At 39.4% G+C, this 12,330-nt stretch overlaps 1 long non-coding RNA gene across 1 annotated transcript in view; it reads right to left on the bottom strand.

Annotated features, from left to right (window-relative positions):
- Nucleotides 1-336: 336 nt before the first annotated feature.
- Nucleotides 337-12,330, bottom strand: part of LOC115089539 — a 61,635-nt gene continuing 49,641 nt past the window's right edge. Inside the window, exons 2-4 of the long non-coding RNA XR_003856150.1 lie at nucleotides 10,836-10,984; nucleotides 4,029-4,079; nucleotides 337-1,177 (exon numbers count right to left, since the gene is read on the bottom strand). This is a non-coding gene — a long non-coding RNA (uncharacterized LOC115089539). The remainder of the gene's footprint in view (nucleotides 1,178-4,028; nucleotides 4,080-10,835; nucleotides 10,985-12,330) is intronic.

Below are 12,330 nucleotides of genomic sequence, written 5' to 3'. Positions count from 1 at the left end.
GCGCAACTGCAACCTTCACATAAACAATTCCAGAGCAACTGGAATATATCAAACCCCATCCCAGCAACTATAACACCCCCCCACCTCCAGAACAATTATAACACCCACCCCTCTGGAGAAACTGTAATACAAACACACACACCCTGCTCCTGAGAACTGTAACACACATCCCCTCCCCACCACAGCTATAACACACACAAATACACATACCAAGAGGAATTGTAACAGACTCTCAATCAAAAAACGTTTTCAGAAAATGTACTCATTGCCATGCAAATTTAGAGTTGGATCTCTCTTAAATTAAGTCTGCAAAAGTCAAACAAATGAAAAGAAATGTAAAACGCAATAACATTTATTTTTCCTGTTCATGGTTGTTTATCCTTCTTCATAGGCCTTCCTATCTGCACTATATTCTTCAAACCATTAAGAACAGCTTCCAGTATTCTGTCCATCAGTCCATAATGTACTACAGTGACCTGTGACGGAGAGAATAGGAAGCGTTCATATTATACTTATAGGCTTGCCAACTGGGACCAGATTTTCAGGTTTATTAAAGCCATGTTTTACCTCATTGCAAGCAGGGACTTGAAGCTCTAATTTCTCAATTGAAGTCCCTAAGAAAGGGAAGACTATAAGTCCCTGCATTCGGTGATTGGATCAATCTCTCCTGAAAATTTGGATCCAGCTGGCAACCCTACACACTTGCAATCCAGAGCCTAAGGTGCTTCATAATTATAAAATATCTGGAACACACAGAGAGCATGGATATAAACTTTGCTGCCTAATCTGCATGATTTAATTTAATGTACAATTTCTATTCTGCTTTTCATGGTTGGTCAGTCACTTCAAAGCAGGTAATAGTGGTTAGTCCAGTTGAAAAGTATTACATACAATTTACAGCACAGAGATCATAGCAAATTGCTACATAACATGGCTAGATGAATCAATATGGTTGACAGGACAGAACATTGTTCAAATGATCATATTTCACAGCAAATCTAGCTTTTCAGTTATTTACATTTGAGAAAGCTGTAGCATAGGAAGATAAAGTGACTTGTCCATTTGCACTCAGTCAGTCAAGTTGCAGAGACGTTTTGAACTTGTGAGTCCCAGGAGATCTTCTGTCATGTAGCTCACTGTTCTCATTGGCAGGCCAATCCTCCTTTTCTAATCAACTCTGAGCATGGGAACAAGCAATAAAAAGTGTAAAGGAAATTTTAAGATGAAAGGAAATTCTGCCAGTGTACCAGGTTCATTTTGGCCAAAATGTAGCAGGTACCTGTGGAAATCTGAACATAAGTCCTTTGAAAATTAGACCCTCGTGACTTATAACAGATCTGCTGCTAATGATTTAAAACCTCTCTTTGGTTGGTAAGAAGAGTTCCTATCCCCAGATTAAAAATTGCTGCATCTAGTCCCAGATAAACTGCAGTTCCTCACCATGGCGACTGACTGTGCATTTGAAGCAGCTATGGGCTGTGTTATGGATCAGTGAATAAAGTGAAACTGAGTAAGAGAAGATGATGGCATAGGTTATGGTGCAGCTCACAATTATATGTTTGGATTGGTCATTTGCTAAAGAAGAAAAATATGCAAGAGGAATGGAACTGTCGTGAGGAATAGATAAACCATTGCCTACTGCTGGGAATGGTATAAAGATATTCCTTTAAGTTGATTGCTAGAGCTGCTGTCTTTAGTCTAGTTCAGGCTAGGTCACACCTCTTTACCATAGGCCTACAGATGTTCCATGTGTCTCTGTCTCTTCACTAAAGAGCTTTAGGTTTTGATAGTTACATAATGCTACTATGATAGAATTTGTAACAATGTAAGCTGCTGTTTTCCTTAGTGCCAAATACAGAGGTTTAATCAACATTGTACTCCAGTGCAAAAATGTCTCCAGTTTGATGCTTGTGTTGTTCCTATTGAAAATACTGGGATAGTTTCACTCACAATTTTGGAGCAAGTTTTGAATAGGAGAAAAAGCTTTTTATTTTTTTAAGATATATAACACAAGTAAAGTAAATATATAACACAAGTAAAGGTTTATTTACCTTGGTTCTATTTACCTTGGTCATTCTTTTGTTATCTCAGTGTTAATCTCTCTTTTGCCTTCTCTTCATTCCAAGTTGCATTTTATCCCTGTTTTATTGTAACTGCTACCTTATTCTTCTATCACATGTTAATGTTTTTAAGTTATTAAGTATTTATTCTGTTGTCACACCTTGTTATTTGTAAACCGGCATGATGCGACTCCCATCGCGAATGCCGGTATATAAGAAATTTAAATAAATAAATAAATAAAAATTGCATCATTTTCATTAGGCATGCATTAATTATATATAGTAGATCAAACAGTTCTACCAGGAAAAAGGAGAAACCAAAAAAGCAAAATGACTAATATTAGCCCATCACCTTGTTCCCTCAATCCAAATACAGTAAGACTTTCAGATCATATTGTAAGATTCTAGGTCACCTTTAAGTGGATAGGTAAGCCTCTTTAGAAGGTGATTTCTATAACATTATGCTTACAGAATTAATACTGTAGCACATTTTTTCAAAACAAATGCATGAATCAACTGAGTCACCAACATTAGAGGTGACTCAGTCAACCAGCAAGCTCAAAGAAACATGAAGTGAAAAAGAGTTGGTCAGTATTTTTTTACAGCAATATCCTTTTCCATTGCCTCCCAAAATTCATATACAAACCTGCCATGTGTGGATATGCAACCCCATTCTGTTGCAACTAGAGATGTGAATCGGAACCAGAATCAGTTCGGATTCCGGTTCTGATTCATATGTGGGGTTTTTTGCATCGGGCCCGATCGCGGTTTTGTTTATCGGCTGCGCCCGAGCCGATAAACAAAAAACCCACCCGACCCTTTAAAACGAACCCCTTAGCTTCCCCCACCCTCCCGACCCCCCCAAAAAAACTTTTTACAGGTACCTGGTGGTCCAGTGGAGGTCCCGGGAGCGATCTCCTGCTCCGGGCCGTCCTCCCGCTCCCAGGCCATCGGCTGCCACTAATCAAAATGGCGCCGATGGCCCTTTGCCCTTACCATGTGACAGGGTATCCGTGCCATTGGCAGGACCCTGTCACATAGTAGGAGCACTGGATGGCCAGCGCCATCTTGTGCTCCTACCATGTGACAGGGGCTAACCAATGGCACCAGTAGCCCCTGTGACATAGTAAGGGCAAAGGCTATCGGCGCCATTTTGAATACTGGCAGCCGATGGTCCGAGTGCAGGAGGTCGCTCCCGGACCCCCGCTGAACTTTTGGCAAGTCTTGTGGGGGTCAGGAGGGTCCCCCAAGACTTGCCAAAAGCCCCTGGTGGTCCAGCGGTAGTCCAGGAGCGATCTCCTGCACTCAGGCCATCGGCTGCCTGTAATCAAAATGGTGCGATAGCCTTTGCCCTTACTATGTAACAGGGGCTACCGGTGCCATTGGTCAGCCCCTGTCACATGGTAGGAGCACAAGATGGCGCCAGCCATCCAGTGCTCCAACCATGTGACAGGGTCCGGCCAATGGCACGGATACCCTGTCACATGGTAAGGGCAAAGGGCCATCGTCGCCATTTTGATTAGTGGCAGCCGATGGCCCGGGAGCGGGAGGACAGCTGGGAGCGGGAGATCGCTCCCGGGACCCCCACTGGACCACCAGGTACCTGTAAAAAGTTTTTGGGGGTGTCGGGAGGGTGGGGGAAGCTAAGGGGTTCGTTTTAAAGGGTCGGGGTGGGTTTAGGGGTTATTTTTGTGTGCTGTTTTTCCCGCCCTACCCCAAAACAATAAGGGAACCCCCACGATCAATATCGTGGGGATTTCCTATCGTTTTGGGGGAGCCCCCGATTTCTGATGATTTTGAAAATATCGACGATATTTTCAATCGTCCGAAGCCCAATTCACATACCTAGTTGCAACAATGCTACATCATGCGACAAAAGTTGCTGAACTTAAACAAGAAAATAGGATATACATAGATACAATGGGGGTGCTTGTATGTTAATTCATGTGTTTTGTAACATATAGATACCCTGTTTGTTGCATGCCAGATGTAGCACCAATCACAGGAGTTCTATTCTACCTGTGAATAAGAATAGGAGAGGGATCAGAGGTTAGATCCTCCGCAATCAGACACTGGCATAATTGAGAAATCATCTTTCAAGAGGGGTACATACAGATACACACCTGTCAATGCCATCTGGACACCTCTGGCATCAACCAGTGCAACAAATGAAATGGAATGCATAAGTAACACAAGTGTCTAGGAAATTTAAATGCAACAACCATTTCCTGAAAAGATTTGATGATACTGACCTGCCAAAACTGTCCTAAGAATATAACACTAGCTACATTTTAGATCTGGGTATCATGGGAAAATGTAGACCAAGAGAAGTGTGAATTATTAATGAGTTGAGTTATTGGGCACAAGTGTTTTAATTAAGTAAATTTTATGAGGCCAATAGACAATAGGTCGTTTAGTGGACAAGTTATCCGGCTAGAGTTAGCTGGATAACTTGTCTTGTATATTTAGTGGGATAAACATCCCACTACATATACTTGCTTAAAGTTGTTCAGATACATATAAGCTGAATAATTTTAAAACCTGTTAGATTGTGAAGTTGTCCGGCCTTGTGTGGCTGGATTATTAGCTACTTAACCAGATGTCTTCAAAGATAATTTGGACAAGGGATCAAAAGAAATGGGCCACAGGCCCATTTACATATGTTTTTTTTTCCTTTTACAGATCTCTACTTAACTAGATATTTTTGAAGCTATACAGTTAAGTAGCTAGCCATTTGGCCACATAAGGCCAGATTATTTTAGATCTACTCAGAGGCAGGTCTAAAGTTATCCAGCTCGCCTAGTCAAATATCTCAGCCCCTCCCTGGAATGCCCCCAAAGTGCCCCTTTTTTATCCGTCTAATTATAGCCGGATAACTACTTATCTGGCTATAACTTAGGGCTTAATTCATCAAACTATCACATGTGATAGGAAGAGGGGTGTGTTTTATGGTAATAGCTTATTTATCACAAAGTGCGCTATCTTGGCATAGCTATTACTGCAGAGTGCAATAACTTTTTCACACTTGCAGTAAGTGCCACAATTGTTGTAATTCCTACCTACAACCACTGGGGGCTGGCGGAGAGAGAGAGAGAGAGAGAGAGAGAGAGAGAGAGAGAGACTGCCTAGCTATAAGGCCCTCAAGTAGTTAGGTATTTATACCTCTATAGGAGGCCTACATAGTTACTCGAGGTGAGGTTTAGGTAGTAATGTAGGGGTTAGGGACCACTTTGACATTCAAAGTGAGACGTACAAACAGAACAGTGCACTCTTGTGAAGATTTGATGTCCTTCAGAGTGAGGAAACTCTCACAAAGATGAGATTTGTACAATGTTCTCTCTCTCTCCACCCCCCCCACCCCCCCATGGTGGTAGGTAGCTTAAAAGAGTAAAAATGTTATGTGCGAAAACATTGCAAATGAAAAAGGTGTAGTTGTTTGCCGTGTTAAAACTGTGCGATATGGCTTCACAAATTACGAAGCCAGCCCATTTGGCCAGAAATCCCGCCCCAAACTGCACCCCTTTTCTAAATTTGTATCGTACCACGCGTTATGGTGCTTTTCGCGTGCATTAAACGCCTTAACACATGCCATAACGCAGCTTGGAAAATACCCCCCTTAGATGGATAAGTTGCTGAATATGCCACATTTGCCATTTAGATGGATAACTTGTGAGTTATCCGTTTAAATGGCTTTTGAATATTGACCTCTTTATTATCATTCAGATTTTAAGGGCATGTGATATAATAGAGTTATTTCTGTGGATCTTTTTCATCTAAGGTGACCAGGCGAGTAATGCAACAGTGCAGGCAAATATTTATCTGGGCCCTCAAGAGGCATCCATGACTGTAGACTGCCATGACCCTGCCAACCATGCAGACAGAACAATCTAGCTTCCTAATAGTAATGCTACAGGAAAATCAACACCCCTGCAATCTTTTCACAGGAACGTCATGGAAAATTCAATATATGATGTTTTACTGTTCCAGATGAAGCCAGACATAAAGCCCCAAAGCTCAGAAACCACTCTCAGTGGCACTTTACATGAAATGTGCTGGAAGAGAAGAAAAGGCATAGAGGATCCATCATTTTGAGAAAGTTACTCCTTCCCTTCAGAGATATGGCAAGGGACATCCATTTCTTCATATCATTATTTAGTTTCTGAATCAAAAGAGGAAAATATGTCCTGTACAAATTCCTTAAGTTAGATACAATGTTAGTTCCAAAGAGGTCAATATTCAAAGGCATTTAGCTTGATAACTTGTGAGTTATCAGGCTAAATACTTACTTTTGAATATTTCTTACATTTATCTGGCTAAATTTTAGCAGGGTAATTCATTATCCTGCTAAAATGTGACTTAATAAAGTAGGGTCATTTTGGAAGCTTTCCAGGGCAGAGCTGGGATAGCTGAATAACTTATTTGGCTAATTCTGGAGAAGGTACAGAGAAGGGCAACCACAATGATAAAGGGGATGGAACAGCTTCCCTATGAGGATAGGCTGAAGAGATTAGGGCTGTTCAGCTTGGAGAAGAGACGGCTGAGGGGGGATATGATAGAGGTCTTTAAGATCATGAGAGGTCTTGAACGAGTAGATGTGACTCGGTTATTTTCACTTTCGAATAATAGAAGGACTAGGGGGCATTCCATGAAGTTAGCAAGTAGCACATTTAAGACTAATCGGAGAAAATTCTTTTTCACTCAACGCACAATAAAGCTGTGGAATTTGTTGCCAGAGGATGTGGTTAGTGCAGTTAGTTAGCTGGGTTCAAAAAAGGTTTGGATAAGTTCTTGGAGGAGAAGTCCATTAATGGCTATTAATCAATTTTACTTAGGGAATAGCCACTGCTATTAATTGCATCAGTAGCATGGGATCTTCTTAGTGTTTGGGTAATTGCCAGGTTCTTGTGGCCTGGTTTTGGCCTCTGTTGGAAACAGGATGCTGGGCTTGATGGACCCTTGGTCTGACCCAGCATGGCAATTTCTTATGTTCTTATTAGAGTTAGCTGAATAAATTATTCGACTGTGTCTAGATGTGGGTCTAAGAGGTTTAATGTTATCAGGAAATATTGCCACTTAAGTAGTGATTAAAGAAAAAAAACACTCTGAATGGGCCTCATATCAGTAAAAACAATGTAGGTCCTCCCAGCTGATCCCCTCTTCCCCTCAGCTCCCCATAAAAATGTATATGTTGTGGGCCTTTAGGCCTGAAAAATTTCCTCCTCCTGTACCCCAAAAAGTCCGAAAATTAATTAAGGGATGGCAAGAGTAGCAAACCAAAGTGCCAGAGAGGTCATCAACAGTGGTTCCCTGCTCACTTGTTGCAGCAGTAATGCAGTTGATTTGCTATCCCTTTTAGTTTCTGTGTGTAACAGGAATAAAATGTCCTGACAGAGGCTCTCTCATAGTGTGAGATTGCCAGCAGATTTTTTTTTCAAACATCCAATGACAGTACTACAGCAAAGTTCTCCTAGCAGAGAAATGTATTAACAAGGCGCTTTTGCACACACGTCCCCTCCATCAGCACTATAATGCTGCTGGGGATTTCAATCTCCCTCTCCTCCCACTGAAATCCACTTTGTGGGCAATCCTCAGCTGTCTCTCCTTTTTTTTTTTTGCATTCGAAAGCTCATTGTCTTAACCCACAGTTGGAGCCTACCACCTTCGATATTATTCTGATGCATCCATGAGCTCAGAATTATCTTGAAGCTCCTCTGTCTCTGCAATTTCCATGGGTTCTGGGGCCTGGAGCTCTGCTGCTTCCCTTCCATTGGGGAAGTAGTCCCACCCCCTCTGAGCAGTACGTCCTCCCAGTCTAGCTCTTGTCTTTGCCTCATGAGTGGTTCCTCCAGGGCCAGCCTCCTGGGTACCCCTTCCCTTGCTTGCCACCAGCTTGTCCTTGCTTGAGGGACCCTGGGAACTGTAGTTTGCAGGTGTTTTTCTTTTAACCTGGGCATTCTGTGCCTTGGCCTGACTCTAGGAGCATTTCTAGATGCTTGTGGGCTCTGAATAGGAACAGAGAGAATCTCCTCTTGTTCGCTACAGCTAGTAAATAGCACAAAACAAAAATTTCCCAGAAAAAGGCAGTGAAATAAAATACCAATAAGTAAACATTACTACATCACTAAATGCCATTATTTATCTATATATTCCACAAAGAAGTTTAAGATTGGCTAATCAGGGTTTGCTTGTAATACCATCAATACGCACAGCACATCTATGCGAGATCAGAGAGAGAGCGATATCAGTAGCTGGACCAAAATTGTGGAACACAATTCCTTCAGAGTTAAGAACACAAATGGACTATCTAGTTTTTTGAAAATAAACTAAAAATATGGTTATTTGAGAAGGCATTTAAAGATGTTATTTTAAGTTGACATTTTATTTCAGCGGTTATTTTAAGTTGACATTTTATAATCAGTGGCAGGCAAAGATTACGCTAGGATATTTTGAAGGCATACAACTTTTTGAATTTTATTTTACTTTTATTTTGGATTATAATGATTTTGTTTTTATGATTCATTATATATTAATTTTTAGAGTTAATTTTGTATAATTAGTTTTAAAGTCATATTATTTATGTTTATGAATTGGAATGTTTTAAATTTTATTTTATTTTACTTTTCAATTGTATTTTAATCATGTAAACTATTATGAGCAATTGTTAGAATAATGGTATATAAAAATTTCTAAATAAAAAATAAATAAACTACAATATATACAAAACAGACCTGCAATATAAGACCCCAAATAAATATGAAATTCAAAAAAGCAGAAAAAACAAGATGAACAGATGAAAAAGGAAAAAGAGCAGTTACAGTGCCCTGAAATAAAGAATAATAAACAATAAATCCCACAATGAATCTGCACTGAGGGTGCTTATACTAACAATTCAGAGGAAGCATGTGAATCAGTTGAAATTCATTATATTATGCGACAATTCTTTAAGTTGGTCAGGCTCATGAAAAACATACCGCATTTAAAGATCACCCTGCATTTGGTGGAATACCACAAGGAAAAACTTGCCCTCAATTTGAAAACCTGAGCCCGCATACTGTATTTAAAAATGTCTTGCTTCCTGCCTGGGTGAAACTCTGGAAACCTACCAATTTATAATGACAGAAAAGGCATTGAGGGGTAAGATCCCTTTCCATTGAGCAATCAATGTTGCTTTAGAAAATCTCTCTGAGTAACTAGAGAGCATACTCTGAAAATTAATTTCTGAAGAACTATCTTCTGGTTTGTTCTCCTCCCATACCTTAGTGGGCCCTGCTTTTTAGACTCAAGCACATAAAATGCCTGATACACAAGTAGAAGAGAGACCTCAGGAACTTTATGATGTTACATTTTTACTTTTTTTTCTAAATTACATAGGGGTCATATTTAATGAAGGGTAGCAGTATATAAATACTAATACAATGTAATTTTCAGTGCTTCCATATAATGTTGAAAAAGATCATGATCAGAAATAGAATTCAGCTTTGGAAAATGTATCAGTCTAATTAATTAGGGCTTGATTCACTAAGGCATTTCTCCCATTCTGTGTCTATGGAAAAAGGCCCTAAGATTCTTATTCTGTTATTCTCCAAATTTTCCACATTCAGCACAGGGATATGTTATCTTTCCATTATGAATCACATAGGAACTGTACCCCAGAAAATCCATGCTCAGTATCAGTCACTTTCTCTAGACAGTGACTTCCAATGAAAAACAAGAATCTCTAGCCCCAGATGACTTTAGCTCCTCCAACCACAAACCTGCAATCCTTGCAGATGATACAGAACTCTGCTGCAAGAATCTCAATGGGCTCCTCAAAATTTGAACACATCTCATCTGTTTTAAAATCCTTGCATTGGCTACTGATTGAATATAGAATTCAATATAAAATTTTAAGTTTAATACACAATGGTCTAAGCCATGATGCCCATGTTTGTCTTAATATTCTTCTAAAGATTCACCATCTGGTTAGAAACTTAAGATCAGAGAAGCAGTGCTTATTGGATATACCGAATCATAAAATTATTCGTCTAGTAGACAGACTCCTGAGAAAAATTATTATTTGTTGCTTGTGCTGAGATGTGGAACAAACTACCTTTATCATTACAAAAGCAGACATGTCATAAGTGTTAAAAAAAACAAAAACTTAAAACACATTTGTTTATGATTGCTTTTTCATTTTTGTTTTATTTTTATTTTTTTACAATTTTACTTTTTAGTTTTTATGTATTTTACTGTGGTTTTATGATATAAAAATTTATGCAGTTTTGTTATATTATTATGTATGTAAGCCGTTCAGAATTTTAGATGATACGGCATATACATTTTGTAAAATAAAATAAAATAAATAAGTTAGTGATAGCAAGCCAAAAATTCTCAAGCCAACAGCTCCAGCTCCACCATTTGCAAAAGAGATCACTAGAGAATCATTTTAAAAATGATCAATACTTTCAATAGGTAATCTGGAGCCCTGCAAAGCAGCCTCTGCTTCCTGGGTTGCAGCGGCATTCCTATCTGCACTTCCTAAAGCACTCTACATCTCAAAATGGCCATCACAGTCAACATATCTTCCATGGTTGATGATCAAACAGTTGTACCCGGCTGTGGACAGCATGTTCACTTTTCCCCAAACAGAGAGGGGAGGGCTATTTTCAAAGTTGTTTTTCCCCTGCAGGCAAATACTCATTTCTTCATAGAAATCTCTTTGAAAAATGCTCCCAAGTCATTATCTGGTAATTCTAGATGTTATACAGTTTATGGTTCATGATCAGCACGACTCACCTTTACAGTGACACCTGAAAGTTGCGCAACATGCATATGTAGAAAAGGGTGAGATGCTGGGGGCTCCTACAAGCTCTCCATTCCTTTAGTTCAGCATTATAATACCACAGGTAAAGCCCCAAGTTTGTAGGTTGGAATCCTGAGGTCCCCTGGTGAAAAATAGAATGTGTCATAACAGAATGCTGCAGTAAATTTGAACCTTCATGGAAAGTAATTACACATTGTCTAATCCTGCTTCCATCACCATTGATCAAATGAAGCCTTATTTTGGAAATTCAGGCATCAGGTGCTGTCAAAGAATGCCCAAATTTTCTTAAAGAAAATCAAACAGTTCACCGCAATGTGACTTAGTTTTTGTTTTAAATAGAACATTTATTTGTGTTTCTGTGGGAAAGGGATGGAAACTGCATTGCAAGGCCAAACGGCTCTGATATGGCAGCTGTTTCCTATGATGCCCTTATTATTTTGTTTTAGAGAAAGCATAGACATAGTGTCCACATCTGCCAAGGATTATAAGCAAATTCCATAGCAAATTCCACACAAGGGCCTTGCAAGCTAGATTCCTTGCTCTTAAACAGTGACACCTGTAGGCGGTCAATAAAGGTCACAATTCTCAATTTTGGAAACTGTAAAAAAATTTGCTCTTAATTGTTGTTAAAAAGTGTTTTCACATTTTTTTCCCCACTCATTTTAACACCTCCTCCCCAAAGTTGGCAGAAAAAGAAGTAAACATGTTAGCAAGTCAATGACGTCTGCCTTTATATAGTTGTAGGCTTTTGAAATATAAAAGCCTCCAGGTTGAGAGTGACTGAAACCCTGGCTGAAAAATTGTCTTTATGACTGTGCCTAAAGCACAGTCTCTCTCTTTCTTCTTGTTAATTTGAACCCAGCACCAATTTCTCTATTAATTTGTATAGTCCCCAAAATAGTATCTGTATGCTTTAAGGAAGTTGCCTGCTAGTCTAGATAGCGTCACATACCGCAACATGAACAAATGCATTGATTAAATCCTACTCACAGGATGCAGGGTGGATCTGATTTTTTTTTTATATAGTAAATTGAATTCCCAGAGTTTCTTTACGGTAATTGCCAGTAGTCTAACATTTTCTTTTACTTGTTATCTTAAAAAGACTATGGTTTAATCCCTTGGAATGGTAGGGTAGTTAAATCATACAGTGTTGTTGCAAAAGAGTGGCAGAGTGTCGTTGCAACTGACTCACTGAGACTGTTTAAAATGCAGGGCATTATCACAGCACAATCCTCTAATCTATCTTCGCATTCTTACACCCTGTTTTTATACTCCAGACTTTATGTCACAGACCATCCAGCCAAATTCTGTAAACACTGGTTACACTGCACCATAATTATGAACTACCTAGCAAGATGTGTGGCTTGCATTTACCTTTATGTGCCAGTTAATAGACATTTTATTTTTCAGTTTCTACTGTACATTTTTGTTCTTATAGAATGCAAAGAAACAATGCAATAATGAAAA

This window comes from Rhinatrema bivittatum, chromosome 4 (assembly GCF_901001135.1).
Source record: "Rhinatrema bivittatum chromosome 4, aRhiBiv1.1, whole genome shotgun sequence".
Lineage (NCBI taxonomy): Eukaryota > Metazoa > Chordata > Amphibia > Gymnophiona > Rhinatrematidae > Rhinatrema > Rhinatrema bivittatum.
This window is presented reverse-complemented; position numbering and strand designations above follow the sequence as displayed.